At 43.4% G+C, this 16329-nt stretch overlaps 1 long non-coding RNA gene across 1 annotated transcript; it reads left to right on the forward strand.

Moving 5' to 3' along the window:
- The first annotated feature begins 15163 nt into the window (after positions 1–15163).
- Positions 15164–15707, forward strand: LOC137146772 (uncharacterized). Its single transcript, XR_010918045.1, has 2 exons — positions 15164–15286; positions 15401–15707. It is a non-coding gene; the product is annotated as an uncharacterized lncRNA (long non-coding RNA).
- Positions 15708–16329: the final 622 nt, after the last annotated feature.

The raw sequence follows: 16329 nt of genomic DNA on the forward strand, positions 1-16329 counted from the left end.
GTTGGTCTCTGAAGGATGAAGGGCTGAGTCAGTGCCACTGAGATTTAAATCTACAGTTCCAGGGAACATAAGTATTTCATACGTGAAGATTAGGCCACTAAGCCATCGCATCCAAATGTGATAAATCACAAATCTGTCTATACATGAAGGGGCACCCAAAGGCCTTACTGCTGTTGATAGACTCATTGGATTTCATTGTGCTACAACTTTTATTATATAAAACACTGAAAACTTGTATTATATAAAACTCTGAATCTTCTCTATCCACAAAAGCAACTTGTATTATTTTTAATGAGGATTAGACCCTAGCAGGGTAGTTCAGGAATCACATGGCTGCTCTGATATCACGGTGATGAATGTAATAATAAAATCTGCAGGGAAACCCCTTGGAGACCATCGCCACATTCAGACACTTTTTGATTGGCTCTGCTTATGTTGCCATAGTAACCACAGCTCCAGCATCTGCTGCTCGCCTGCTCCCCTGCAGCATTGATGCTCCAGCCAAGTTGGCTCTCTTACCCACCTGCTTCTCTGGGGCTCTTGCTAACTTTGCATAACCAAGCCAAGTCTGTCTCAACAACCTATGACTCATTCACTAGCTCTCTGCCTTGTTACCCTATTGGCTGATTATCCCATTAGAAAATACATAGTCCTGCCATGAGTGCAGGTGATTAAACTAGAAGACCCTTCCAGTCCTACGATTCTATGATTCAATTGTTTTACTGGTCATTTAGTGACCATTTGCTAATTAATAGCCACACACTCAGTCTTACTTCTCCACCATGCCCACCACACTCCATTTCCTCGCTCTTTCTACCTCCCCCTCTTACAAGATTTCCATCTCCCCAGCCCTTCTACTTTCCCACAACTTCTACTCCTGCCAACTCTACCTCTTTCTCTCTCCCTCCTATAATCAGCTGAACATGAGCTTCCAGTGTGACGCTTTGGCCAAAAGGGCTAATGTGATCCTGAAATGCATAACCAGGGGAATATTGATAGGAGCAGGGTGGTTACTTTACCTCAGTGCATGGCATTGGTGTGACCACTGTTGGAAAACTGTGTCCAGTTCTGGTAACCACAGTTCTGGAAGGATGTTGATAAATTGGAGGGGGGTTCAGAGAAGAGCCACAAAAAATAAGGTGTAATTTTTAGCTGTGAAAGAAATTAGTCACTGGATCAATTTACCAAAGGTGGTGGTGGAGTCTCCATCACTGACAATTTTTAAATTAAGATTTGATGTTTTTCTAAAAGATCTGCTCCAGGAATTATTTGGGGGATGTTCTATGACTCGTGACCGGGCACTATCAGCAGCACAGTGATCACTGACATTGCTGCAGCCTGCAGAAGGCAGCAGGCCCAGCTGCAGGCAATTATACACTTTCTGTTGGGGGATTGTGAGCTCCTGAGTGACAATCGCTGGAATAACAAGGTAATTGGGAGAATATAAGTGGAAGAAACAGGAAGCAAAGGGCAGCTCAGAAAGAGGTTAAGAAGGAAGTTCAGAGGGTGAGCCTGGGCTGAGGAGTGAGGGCTGCTGGGAAGCCTACTCTTGCTGCATTGCATGACGTTACTATGTAAGAAAAGAACAAATACACACCTTGGTGAAAAATAAACCTGGTGTGTGTTGGTGATTGTGAAACCACTGGACTGGCCAGCAGCATGGTTCACTGGGTAGCAATGGAGACCCCCTGTGACATTTGAGTGATGCAGGAGGTCAGATGAGATGTTCACAATGGTCCCTTCTGGCCTTGGAATCTATGAATCCCTGATCCCCCACCCTTCTCAGCCATCCAGATCGCAATCCTACATTTGCATCTGCTTCTGTCTCCTTGTTTTTGCCTCTAGTAACATATCCCTCCTCATCTTGTCTCCATCCCCAGCCTTTCCACTCTCCTCATCCTTCTCTACCACCATCCGTGTCCCTTTCCGCTCCATCCTCACTCCCAGTCATCCCCTTCCCACTTCTCTCCTTTCATTCTCCTCCCCCACATCTTGCACTCCCTCTTAAAATCCTTCTCCCTCTTACTCTATCTCCATGTAAGATATTACCAGAGTCTTCAAGGAGATTGAGAAGATCAAACATGAGCTTGCCTTCCCCTGCGCTCTTCCCCATTCCTCCTTTGCTGAGAAGGTTTCTTACCCGCTTTTCTCCTCTTACCTTTCCAGCTAGCCCAGTGACTCCAACTCCTTCTGCCTCATGATCTCTGTTACCCCCAAACCCACTCCCTCTGTCACCATGCTTCTTAACCTCACATTCTGATCAGGTTTCTTTCCCTCACAGCGCATCACGCTAGAGTCTCCCTCTATTCTAAAACATCTCCCCTTGACACTGATCTCTTTTCCTCTTGGTCCTCCTCCAACACATATCCAGTCAATGTCCACATTTTGTCACTTCTTCCTCTACCGTGTCTCCATAGTCTGGCTTTTCCTCCCCCATCCAAACAACTAAAATCTTAAACTACAACAGGAAATCCCAGAAAGAGGTGTGTGTGCGTGTGCGTGTGTGTGTGTGTGTGTGCGCATGCGTGCTCACGCACACACCCATGTTGTAAAGAGAATAGCGTGGGCAGTTCAAGGATATTTTCAGTTATTTCAAGTTTCAGACTGCATGTTGAAGACCATCATTTGAAAAGCAAAGTGTTAGATGGAAACATACATTACAAAGCTTCTAGTTTACATAATGACTTGGTTTTGCAGTTTCATGTCTGAGAAATCAATGAACACACCCCCAAACTCTGAAATAGTTTTCCTATTTTTGGTTTCTTGCATACATCAGTTACTCTACAATGAAAAGGTATCACAATCCACTGTGCTATCAAGTACTCTTTGGCTGTCTCTTTCTCCTATGAGTTGCTATCTCACATTTTAAAAACTACTAATTTAGCATATGTTACCCTAAAAATCCTTTCCACAGGTAACAACCTCTCCCTGAAATAACCTTTATTTTGCTTGGATCACCTCAGAATTGTTGTAGATGGGTGCCAGCTCCAGATATGTTTAATGGAATCTTGTTTAATAAAGATTTGGGTGATTCTCATTTACTTTCTTGAATCAGCTAGAGTAAAATTTCACTAGATTATTTTGAAGTAAGATCTTGTGATCCCAGTGCAAGTGAAGGATGGTGTTATTCTGTCCTAAATCTGACTGCAATGTTCATTGTGATATTTTTGCCCAGCAAGTCGTCCCACCACCATATATTTGGGTTTCAAATTTCCAACTCCGCCTCCCCACACTCCATGAAGAGCTGTGTCCCCTACACATTTGAAATTAGTCTCCTGGATCAGACCACTTTCTCCTATTCCTATTCCTCATTGTTCAGTAACTTCTGACACTAGGCCACATACCAAATGCATTTTTTGTGTAGACACAATACAGGGGAAACTCAGAGCTACACTTTTTCCTGATTTCTTCCACATCATTTCCCATCCTTAGCTCCAAAGTTCTGAACAACTGTGCCTCACCTGCACATGAGCTCTCATTTTCTTCTTACCCCACATTTGCCTAGTGAGGGCTTTTACACCTTTCTTTGGAGCATCTGGTGCTGGTCACTGTCAGAGACAAGACAGTAATCCACTACGGCAAGTCTTATCTTCCTGCCTACACTCATTCTTAATTCCCCTTATGTATTCTTGTTCAACTACAGTCTTTGTGCCTTCATTCTTGTGTCCCCACCATTGCTCTTGTAATACCATACCTCTCCCTGTACATTAAACGACTATCCTCCATTCATTCAGATCCTTCCTTAAAATGTGCTTCTTCCCCAAAGCCAATTAAAATGAATGCATCAGGGAGAGCTGCACATGCCGAACAATGCATACCAATATTCTGTGCTGCTCTGAGGTGAGTCTTGCTGATACCCAAGGGCATCACGTTTCTGATATGCATCTTCTTTCTACGTGCATGCAAGCTTCTTGGGTCAGATGCTCTATGACTGTAAATTGGTGTAGCTCTATTGACATCACCAGCTGTGGATCTGGCCCTACAACTTTTGCTATGTTATATATCTTGGCTGAGGTCCATAAATAGTAATCTTCCAAAGACGTAAATCTTAAGACATGCTTTCTCCATCCCAGGGCCTAATCGCCTCTGGCAGCTTGCTGAGTATCCTCCACTTCCCAAAGTGGGGGATCAGCATCCCTTCAAGCCAAAAGTTTCCAGAACTATGACTGCCAGCTCTCACCCATGCCTCAGAGCCTTGTTCACAAAACACAGCTGGGAAGCTATCCATTTTTAGAACTGTTTTATTTCATGCATAGAAGAGATTTATTTCTTCATTAAAATTTCCACCAATGGGACAACAAACAGCACTAGAAATAACAGGCCTCTAGGACTGGAGAAAGACAACGAGCTTTGGTTTGGTTCATTTTGCCAGCAGGATTTTGGGCTCAGATCCACAAAGATATTTAGACGCTTAACTCACATTGATTTCAATGGGAGTTAGGCACCTAAATACCTTTGAGGATCTAGCCTTGGATCTATATTTCCCTCTGCTCCCATGAGCAAGGGGGAGCAGAAACCTATGTGTCAGGGGCCTGGGGAAGTGTGAAACAGGGAAAAGCCAGCTACAGAGCATGCTGCCATTTAATCCCAGTCCCAGAGAAATTTTTCCATGAAGATTACTCATGGTAGTAAGTACTATACCCAGTAGTAACTACTAGCAAGATCAGTCCCAAACCTGTGCACATAAAGAGCATTGAATCTGACTACCAGCAAACTTATTGTCCTCTGCACGTTTCAGTTGCATTGACTTACTGAATAAAAGGCATTTATAAAATAAAAATTGTACCTGATTATTTTGCATGAGCATCCCATGTGCCCATGCATCTTACACTTATTTATCTAAACAGAGTGCATAAACAAACTGTTGTCATGTGGTTCCATGCTCCATTCCTTGGTTCATACACACAAGTGCAGCATATGCAGTAGGAGCGTATACAAAACTCGCAGGGTCAATAGGCACATTTATTTGCAAATTTGGCCCTGATGCTCCTGATTCATCTTAAAGCAGCATCTAAAAGGAGAACAGTTCTGACATGAAAATATTGGTATTCCAAGATGTCATGAATTTACCCTTTTCTTAAATCAGGTGTTAAAAGGTATTCTATATAGACTCACATACTACAGATTTATAGAATGATAACATCACTGGATGCTTTTTTAATCTTTGCCACAGGGATTCTGCAAATCTGTTGTGCTGTATTTTCCCTCCCAGCACATCTTAGAATACTGAGGATAATTTTACCCCTTTTAGCTTGCTTACCTGAGAGAAAACTGCAGAGACATAAAGCTGGAACTTCCTGCTTACCCTATTGCGTGTTCTTGGTCTATTTTACTGTGGCAGCTGTACAGATTTTTCTGTGCAGTGACACATATTCCATGCTGAGGTTATCCTCTTAGACACTGCTTTAAGGCTCATCAGAAGCAACAAAGCACCCTGTGTTCCATCAATGTTGCATCTCAGACTGCAGTTGCTGCTATTGCTTGGAGTAGCACATTGCTGTTGTGACAAGAAAGAATCAGAAGACAACGAGGAAGGAAAGGATGCTGGTAAAATTAAATATCTTTTAAATGAAACTCACTCAGCCGCATTATATTTTGGATTTAAATTTTACTAAACAGTGGGGCTGGCTAGGTGGGAATAACTCCCCCTTTCTGAAATCTAGATTAAGACCTGGGGAGTGTAGGAATTAAAATCAGATGATGTAAAAACATCTACAAATCCAGGGAAATGCAGTAATAATTTCTCTCTCTCGATCATAGATCTATTAAGGTTTTGACTCTGAAGATTTTCTGAGAAAAACTTACAATACACCCATAGAATGAAATCAAGAAAAATGTGGTTAACTGAAGGAGGCAATTCCTCCTGCAGGGATAAGCCTTTCCTGTAGTTTTCCCTCACAAGTACAATATTCCCAAATACACAATTCAGGCCTCTGGAATATTCGTGTTACATCAGTCATTATCCAAGTGTTTCATTCTTTTCTCTTCACCTATTTCATAAAGGCCTTTGATTAAACATCTTAATCCAGAATTAAAAAGTGGCTCAAGTAGTTGATATATGGCAATCTGCTAAGAACAGTAAAACTGAAATTGATTGTGATGCTGGTTGCTGCTCACTATGGTGTATGGAGCACTGCCGCTGTTACACCAATTCAAACACATATTACCTGGGGAAAGGTCCAGTCTCCACTCAGTATAGATATTTGGGGTGCGGTGGGGGTTAAGACTCTCAGTAACTCAGCCATATTGTTCTAGTATTGTATTTCTGTGTTGCTTTTAAAATTTGTGTAAGCTACTAGATCCAAATTGTCCCTGAGTAACTGAGCACATTATTGGGGCAAGGGACCAGGGTAGGGAAGCAAGCGTCTCAGCAGACTCAGCAGAATTCCTCTAGGGCTTTTGGGGAGTGGGAGCTGTGCAACCCTTACACAGAGAGTAACATGCTCTCTTCCCCTTCATCCTGTAACAGCTCAGCTTCACTGTCTGATGTGAGGAAGAGGGGCTGGGCTATGGTTCTGCCTTCCCTTCACTCACCACTCCTCCTTTGGGAAGGCTACAGCCATGAGAGACACATAAACCTTGTGCTCAGTGAGAATGAAGGCTGATCATAGCTAGTCCTGTCCAGGGATGCAAAGGAGAAAGGAGTTGCAGGTTCTTTCCCCCCTGCACAACCTGCTAAGACTTATTGCTAAGGCAGACAATAAAATATACAGAATTTGCAGCGTTGCCAAGTTAATGTTGCTATGAATGAGACCCTTAACATTTTCATCTCCTGACCTTTGAGCATCTGACATTTGTATAAAGGTTACAAATCAACATACAATTTTAAAGATACATTTGGGCTGTACTTTAGTTTTTTCTAGCAGCTATTCCAAGATCTACCACTGAAGGGTAGCATGCATTAAAGGCAGCAAGGAATGCGGCAGCTACAATTTATTTCTGGTATTATACACGCTGATGATTAAAGATAAACTGGTTTCGATACCATCACTGTGCCTTTGCTCACAATGGGGAAATGCTTTCGAACTGCTCGGAGCTGGCCAGCAGTACAGAGGGGCTAAGCTGAGTGAGAGGGCAGGACTGAGCAATACAGAAGAGTCAGGGTCTATATCAGACACACAGTTTAGCTGTTTCTGCTCTTCTTTCTGCTTCTACTGCCTTCTATTTTCTATTTCATTCCTTTCAGTTTTGCCTCATCATCTTGTTCGAGTGAAAGAGTATTAAGCTTTTTTTTAAAAAAGGCATTTCAGGAGTCTGAATTCTGCCGAGGAGGAATGCTAAGCACTTAAAGGTCATTAGGTACTAAAAGATGTAACTGGGAATTTCCAACGCGCCTAGGCACCAGCTCCTATTGAAATCAATGGGAGTTAGGTGCCTAGGCACTTTTGAAAATCCCACTAGGCACCTATCTGCACCTTTGGCACTTAAATACCGTTAAACACATGCCCTTCTGAGCCCTGCCAGACAGGTCTGTGTATTGATATTTGCATAGCGGAAGCGTACAAAACACCACCTCCCTCTTATGGAATGTTTATGTAAATTGAAGGATTCTGATCTGCTGAAGCAGCAGGAGTGCTAATTAAAGCTTAGCACCCCTTTGGGCTTAGAACACATCTGAAATGGTCATAAAAATCTCTCTAAAAACAGGTAAAAAACCAAGCACTAGCAAATGCTCTGTTAAATTAATAAATGCCACCTTTCATTAATACAAATATTGTAATGTACATGCCATACACAGGATGTTTCACAGTCATTCGAGCAGGAGCAGGCCCTTAGCTGTTTATTAAGTGCCCACAACACTAGTAACTGGGCACTAACAGTTGATGAGGATCTATTTTTAAGAAGCAGAATGAACCTGATGGGTTTTTCAGTATAAAGTCCATACTTTGAAAAAATGGATCTTCTGTTTAGTTACAGAAAGCAAATACATTCTTACTTAACACACTGGCTCCCTGTGCACACTGCATAAAACCATATAGATTATCAAGGAAATTAAACATGGGACACCTAAGGAAATTACAGATTTTTGCCCCATCATCATACTTGGAATCAGTTTTCAAATGCACTAGGTTCAAAACCATCCTAGAAGTTCATTTGTGACTGTGCATTTAAGATATCTTAGGCCAGGTTACCAGACAGGGCATGCTACACCCACAATACGAGGAAGAAACTCAGGAAAGACTGAACTACTAACACACAGGTGCAAAATAAAGGAATAAGACACCTAGGGGTTAATATGTCATGATGTTTGGAAAACCTGTGACATGCTCTCAGTGAGACTTCCCTGTCCAAGGCATGGTAAGGAATACTGGCAAGAAACCAAAACTATAGTTCACAGCAGCCAAACATCACAGAAGATGCCATCTAAGTGGATTCAGAATGCAGCATAGGTTATTTCCCCTTTTAAGCAACAGATTAACAGACAAAGAGAGAGTTTCTCTTCAAACCAAAGTGAGATGATGCTGAATCATCTGGAGGTGGCTTTTTTTTTTTTTTTGCACAATACACCAAAGACAGTCATTGCCCCTCCACACTATATACTCAGTGCAGTTATTCTGACTGTCTGGGTGCTTTTGGGCTTTCAAATGAAGGGCTAGATTCTGGCCGGCCAGCCCCTGTGCATTTGTATGGTAGGTCAGGGCATGAGGAGCCTCTCCGCTCCCCTCCCCTCCCCTCTTACATCTCTGCACAGGCTTTGTCCAGAATCCCAGGGATGCGCATAGTCTCTGCTCCCTCACAAGCTCTTGCTGTTCCATACAGGATAGGGAAGGGCAGGGCCCCACATCTCACTGGCCCACACAGCAGGAAGCCTATTGAGCCATCTCCAGTATGTACAACCCCTCCCTCACCCCTGCCAGTGTGTCTGTGAGTGGCAGGGCAAGGTCTGGGCCCAAAGTCTGTGTTCCCATGCTCTCAGTAATGTTCTACTATTTAATGTTAACACATTTGGTCAACCACCATTTTTAAAAGTTCTTTGTATAGTGTCAGCAGGGTACTAGGTGCCTCTGGACAGATATCCCTGTCAAACAAGATCCCGCTCCAAAAGGCCTTTCGACAATGGAGATTTGCTCTGATTTCAGCCATCAGTGGTCACCACACGTTCAATCCCCAAGGTGGAGTTCCCCCTGATTTCAAGCAGGGCTAAGGTACAAACAGAGCTGGGCCTGCCCCCACTGAAACCTATGGGAGTTTTGCCATTGACTTCAACGAGCCCAGGATTTCACCCTAAGGGTTTGCACCTGTGCAACTACACTGGTGGTGAACATTGATGGCTGAAATCAGGACAAATCCCCCATGTAGGCAAGAACTAAGTAGACAGAGTACAAAAAAGAGATGGAGGAGAAGGTGTGATGAAAAGCAGTGATAGAGAGCAGTGAAAATGAGCATGAATCTCTTTGCTCCACCAGCTTTGTCTGAACTGTCTTTCAGTTTGCTCTGGCTAGTGTTCCCGGTACTGAGTCTGATCAGCTGGCACTGATCAGCAGGGAGGTCGAGGATTAACAGGCCTTTTGATGGAGGTGGAAAATAAAATTGCTGAACGAAGGAAAGCAGCCTTGTGGTAACATGGTAACGCAGCATCTGGTGCTGGCCACTGTCAGAGACAGGATACTAGACTAGACGGACCATAGGCCTGATCCAGTATTGTAGTTCCCATGTGCCTATGTCACTTGCTTGTTCCTTGCACTCGCTCAGATACAAGCTTTTATCTAGCTCTCTGAAGTGAAGCTCAGATGATTTCTGCAGCTGACTGGTAACTTCTAATAATTATTTTAAAGCACTTGTTTTACTTATAAACATTAAAACACATTTAATAAAAAATTCTTCACCGCATGAGGTGGCACTTACAGAACAATTGTCATGTGTAAAAAATTGCTTTTGAGTGGATTATAGAAAAATACACTTTTAGCAAATAACTGTTGCCATAAATGTATATTTTAAATTGGTTAGACTTGAAAATAAGCCTATCATCTCAAGCTGTGATAATTGCTCGGTGTGATTTGGGTTAGGTTTCTACATGCCAGTAGATAACCTGATGAATTTTTGGATAATGGCCAATCCAGTGGATTAGGTACTAGTGCATTAATCATTTGAATCTAGCTACATCTACAATTAATAGCAGATTCTGTGGTTCTCAGATTGGTCAGATTCCCACTGAAATTAACAAATTCAAGTCCAGGACAGGAACTGCAATCTCCATCCTCAAATTAAACACTTGTTGGTTTTAGTGATAAATAAATTGCATCTGAATTATTAGAATACAAGAGGAGAGAAAAAACCTGTATCTTCCTATGGATTTGCACTGATACATTTTGATGAAGCAGTGTCATAAATTCCAGTTTGCTGCTACCTTTTTTTGCCCTTTGAAATATAGAATATGGATCCCAGTAGCTTATTTCCGATTTTTGATGAGCTCTGAAATCCATCATTAAACTATATACTTTGACATTTCCAGATAAAGTAAACAAGTGCTTTATGCCACTGTTTCTCAACCTTTTAAGTAGCAAGTACCCCCTAACTTCTGAAAATTGTAGTAAGTACCCAAACACTCAATTTTCCACTCTGAGAAATACAATCTTTTCCCCCTTTACCGCTGGATGACTGTATTTCTCGTAAAGCGGGAGAGTTCTGAGTTCTGCAATGTTGTGTGGCTGATCACAAACCCCCTGCTGTTTCTCCTCTCCTTCCTCCTTCCTTTCCTCCATATAGGAGTAAAGGTCAACGCCAGCCAATCACAATGGCCTGATGGTGGGGTCACGAGGTGTTCTCCTCACACAGGTGGGAATTTTTGAGGTCTGAGCAGACTCAAGCGGCCCACCAGAGTGGATAGCAGTGCTCCCCATGGCCGTCCCTGGGGGGGTGCAGGCCTGGGGCAAATCACACTGTGTGGGCCCCTCTTAAGATTTTTATACTGGTAAAATCTGGGGCTGTCATAGTTGTCAATTTTACTGCTGTAGCTGAGCCTGCAGGTAGAGCCCAGCTCCAGGACTGGGCAAGCCGCTGGGCTCTCCGCCTGGCTTTCTGAGCACTGGGCTTTGAGCCGGGGAGGGGAGCTGCCACTGGGCAAGCTGCAGACAGCTGCTGTCTGGCTGCCAGCCTGGGAGGTGGGCGACTGCCACCTGCTCTGAGCTGGGGCACAGGAGGCTTCCACGCAGGCTGGGACCTGGGGATGTGGGCAGGCGGCGGGAAGCTGCTGCCCATCTTCAAGCCAGGGGGCGGGAGGCTGTCTCTCAGCTCAGAGCCAGGGCACAGGTGGCAGCCGCCCAGTTCGCAGGGCTCAGGAGGCTGCTGCTAGGCTCCCATCTGGGAGCTGGGACTGGGCGGGATGCGGGCAGCTTCCACCTGGCTTCCAAAAAGCCAGCGGCTACCTCCAGGCTTCCCCAGAAGTCAGCGGCTACTGCCCGGCTCCCTTCACTGGGCTTTTTGCCACATACCCCCTGCCTGCGTCTCACGTACCCCCAGGGGTACACATACCACAGGTTGAGAAACTATGCTTTATGCCATGTAATGGTATCCAGTTCAAAAGAATAAGTGTGCATGCGGCTAAAGGACACTAGAGGGCTTTGATGCCTCTATTGGAAACGGCTGATGTATTCAGGGTATTGCAGATCACATCAGGCTTCACAACTGCAAATAGTACGTCACTACAGCACTCAGTGTGAAGACTGATATTTAGAACAATGGGTCCTCTGAGAAAGGGAAAGCCTGTAAGTAACACCAGCAGAGGAGAATGGCTGGATGAGGACCAGAAGTTGCAATGAGGCATTGCCAGCCATCTGGACCATGGCAATGGAATCAATAGAAAGGGGTCGGGGGAGCCCGCTGTAGGAAGGAACACAGACTTTGCTGTAAAGTTCAAACCAAAGCAATCAAAAAGGCAGATGTACTTAAGAATTCACAACAGTCCGGATTCTCTTGTTACTTACAAGCATGCAAATCAGGACGCCGTTGAAGTTAATGATACTGCAGCAATATAAATGGAACAGAATCAGGCCCATTGTTTCTTGTGGTTGTTCAGTGCCTTGGTCAAGGCACAAATCCTGCTCCCTGTGCAGAACTTGAGTAAACCACCTTGGTCAGGGAGAAATGGAATCCACCTCCCCCGATACTTGTTTGCTGCTACACAAGTTCAAAGAGACAGCGACCTTGGAATCTTTGTAACTCCCACTTGTTAAGAGGATGGGGTTTAGCTGGTGAAGCCAGAAAGGTTTTGTCTCATGAGTCCCAGTCTACTGACTTAGCCACATGAGTTCAGTTTTTAAGTTTACCCTGTATTTCCTGCGTGACCTTGAACATGTCACATGATGTCTCTGTATTTCAATTCCCATCTGTAAAATGGGGATAATAATAGTGATCTACCTTGGAGGATTGTTGCAAGAATACATTCATTAATGTAGATGAGGTGCTCAGACACTACATGTGACGAGTGCCCTATGGGAAATTCTTATTTCAACATTTATTTTCATCCCAAATCAGGATGAAAAGCTGAAATGTCAAAAAATTTCCTAGAACACAATGTTCTGAAAAAATTCAGTTCAGAAATATCAGAAGGTTTCATTTTGATATTTTTTATCAAAACAAAACATTTGACATTTCCAAAACTGAAATGTTTAATTGTGCTCTGTTGAACTGTTTCAAGTCTGTTCAACATTAAGTGACATGTTGCTATTGTGGTACATAGACTCTTGGGTGTTGTCATTCTGGAGCCTGATACCCCCATTCTCTTATATGGGGTAGACACTCTGGTTGGACTACATCTCCCATGTTGTACCTACAGTAACGTGGCTGCTATGATGCACCACACAGCATGGTGGTAAACTTATAAAGTTTGTGGATGGTACTAAGCTGAGAGGGGTTGCAACTGCATTGGAGAATGGGATTAAATTCAAAATGATCTGGACAAACTGGAAAAATGGTCTGAAGTGAATAGGATGTAACTCAATAAAGACAAATGCAAAGTATTCCACTTAGGAAGGAACAATCAGTTGCACAAATGCAAAATGGGAAATGACTTCCTTAGAAAGAGTATTGCAGAATGAGATCTGAGGGGCCACAGATATGAGTCAACAGTTTAACACTGTTGCAAAAAAAACAATCATCATCTGGGATGTATTAGCAGGAGTGTTGTAAGCAAGACACGAAAAATAATTCTTATGCTCTACTCTGCGCTGATTAGGCCTCAGCTGGAGAATTGTGTCCAGTTCTGGGCACCACATTTCAGGAAAAGATGTGGCCAAACTGGAGAAAGTTCAGTGGCTAGCAATAGTAGGAATGCTTGTGTAGACAAGGCACTAGGAGCTGCTAGGCCTTTAACACCCAAGTTATCTAAAGCTTGTGCCCATGGCTAGTCTGTTGCTATCTCTGGTGGAGTTGCACTGGTGGAATTAACAGTGGGGATGCGGGGCGGGGGTTGGGGGATGGAGGGAGAGAAAGGTTAATGCAGACACACACAACTCTAAACAGAGCAGGACATGCAACCCTGGCATCCTGCCCCCAGCCCAGCTACAATTGCATAGCTCTGCTGTGTTCAAGGCCTTCCCTGCAACTAGGTTTGGGGTGTGCATGTTTGCCCTGAAGGCCTGGTCTAGATTAGGATTTGTAGGGGCGATGTTAGATCATGTTAGCTAGCCGGCCCTTACAGTTCTAAAACTCTAATCAAGACAAGGCAAGTTGTATATTAGCCTGTGCCCGGGCTCCCTTCTTAGCAAGTGCTATATTCTACACTAGACTTTTCAAACACGTTAGTTAGAACACGTTAGCTAGAACATTCTATCACCCCTTTTGGCCTCATCTAAACATGTCCTTTGACTATGAAACGTCACTCTGTAACACTCACAAACAGGACTGCCAAAGCTATTCCAAAAGTATATGACAACCTAATGACCATCTGGCAGGGAGAGTGCAACCTTTTCCTCTTATTTCATTCACATCATTGATAAGAGATGCAGCCTTAGGAGACAATCTGATTGTTGTTCACAATTTCGGTACAAACCAGACAGTGCTCTGATAACAGAGTACAGAGTGACTTCATCGTGGCGGTGCTCTTTTATTTCATTTTCTTGTCTTTGATAAATAAGGAGGACACATACATAACACATTTAAAGGAGTAAAGGAGAAGAAACTAATATGGGAGCTGAGGGACAGGAAAAGAAGAACCAAACACATTCATACAGTTAATGGGTGAATTAATCCTAGAATAAGAGATGAAAGGTTCAAAGAGGATTTCTCAGGTTAATTCAAGCAAGACCCTCCTCTATACTAATCCCATTTAGATTATTTGGTCCCATGGTTCTTGCTCTGTCAAGACACACCCAAAAGTTGGTGAAGCCAATAAAGGGTGCCAGACTGGGCCCCTACTTTAGAACTCTGCAAGGGGGGGTTGGGTCCTAGAGCCCAGGCTCCAGCCCTAGCCCAAACATGTGCACTGCAATTTTACAGCCCTACAAGCCTGAGACAGCTGACTCAGGCCAGCAGCAGGTGTTTTATTGCAGCATAGACATGACCCCATTTCTATGATTTCCTCCTAATGAGTTATAGCACCTTGGTTATTTTATTTTTCCTTTTTAAGATCTCCAAATATTGGTCCTTTTTAAAGTAGCAGGCCTATAATTGCAGACATTCAAATGAAATTGTCATCTCCTGTGCCATATGTGGGACCCCATGTCTGCAGGGATAGCATTTGCCTGTTTCATGGCATAATAACATTATGAGCTGGGACCACTGGGACCCTCAGCAGCACTATTTTCAGTAATGCTATATTAATAGTAGCCTGCCCTTTGTATTTCTGCTGGTTAATTCTTCCAAAATCTATTACTTCATGTTTGCTTATACTAAATCTCACCTCATTTATATCTACCCACCTCTTGATAGTTGGTGGATCATTCTGTAGCTCTGAGCAATCGTCTCTGGGGTTTATCATCACTCCCAGTTTGGTATGTTCTGTGGTCATGCTGTACACACAAAGTTGAATCGATTAAGTTAAGTCAGAGCAACTGTGCTTGTGGCTACTCTTAAATCAGTTTAAACCTGTGAATTTACAGGGTTGAGCTAAACTGAGCTGTTTTGCACCAGTTTAACTAAAGGCGGGGGTGTGCAATTGGGTGGCCTGCTCTTTAAGAGCCAGAGGCCTGAAGCCCACCACTCCCATCCAATTAGCTCTGCCCATCACATGTTAAATGGTGTGTGGGGTTTACCTAGTAGAACTAACTGGGTATAGAGGAACTGATTCCCCTGTAAAGAGCTACAGGAAGCTGCAGTTGGAGGGGGGGATGTTTGGCAAGAGAAAAAAGTATGTTAGCATAGTAATAAAAAGCCCAGTGGCTACTTTGGACTCTAAAACCCCATGAAGGGAGAGGGTCTCAGAGTTCAGCCCAAGCCTGAATGTCTGCATGTGTTTTTATAGACCTGCAAGTGAGCCTGAGTCAGCTGATGCAGGATCTGAGACCTGGTGCCAAGGATTTTTCATTTCAGTCTAGATGTACCTAGAGACAACCAGAGTGAAGCTGGATTGAGAGACTTTAAGGGATTCCTGCCAAGGCAGGGAACGCCTACTGGGAGTGAGTAGGCTCCAGCAGAGAATGCTGAATCTTGAGGGGAAAAAGTGCTAAGAAGGAAAGACCTGGGAGACACTCCCTCCTTTCCCCCCTGCAACAGGATAGATGGGGAGCATGGATTTAATGGAGATTTAAAAACTATATTGTGGGAATGGTTTTGTTATATGAATAAAACCAACCTTAATGATGGGTGCTGTTGAACCAGAGAAGAGTTGCTTAGTAGTTTTTTATTAAGAAAGCCCTGAGATGTGGAGAAACTGAGACAGGGTTTTTGCAGCCATCCTGGGAAGTGACTAGCCCATTCATAGAGTGTAAGATTGTGTATAGACAAGTCCTCTGAATGCAGCTGGTGTGCATTTTAGAGGATCCTCCAGATTACTAATATTCATTGGGTTTTTTTAAAGGCCTGAAGGGAGCATTCTGAATTTAATCTGACCTTCTGCAATGTATCTATTGAAGTATGCAAGAGCATGAGAGAGCTCCACCCATTTGGAGGTTACATCACTAATAATTACTCACAATCCGTCAGCCAATATTTTACCCACAGGATATTAATTTTGCCAACTTGTTTTTAATGTGGTGAAGTAGAAAAGCTTTTCTGAAAACAAGCTGAATTACATCTACCAAACTGACAATTACATAGAAACCATGGCTGGGACCTATATTTTATGGATCAATGATACTTATCCCTCAGCAGGATGCTCTCCTAAATACTTGCATACATACAGGCACATTCTCTTTCTTTTGGTTTTAAGATTTTTACCTGCTATTGAAGGAG

The sequence above is a fragment of the Emydura macquarii genome, unplaced genomic scaffold (genome assembly GCF_026122565.2).
Source record: "Emydura macquarii macquarii isolate MOO-44397 ecotype Brisbane River unplaced genomic scaffold, CSIRO-AGI_Emac_v2 contig_480, whole genome shotgun sequence".
Taxonomy (NCBI): domain Eukaryota; kingdom Metazoa; phylum Chordata; order Testudines; family Chelidae; genus Emydura; species Emydura macquarii.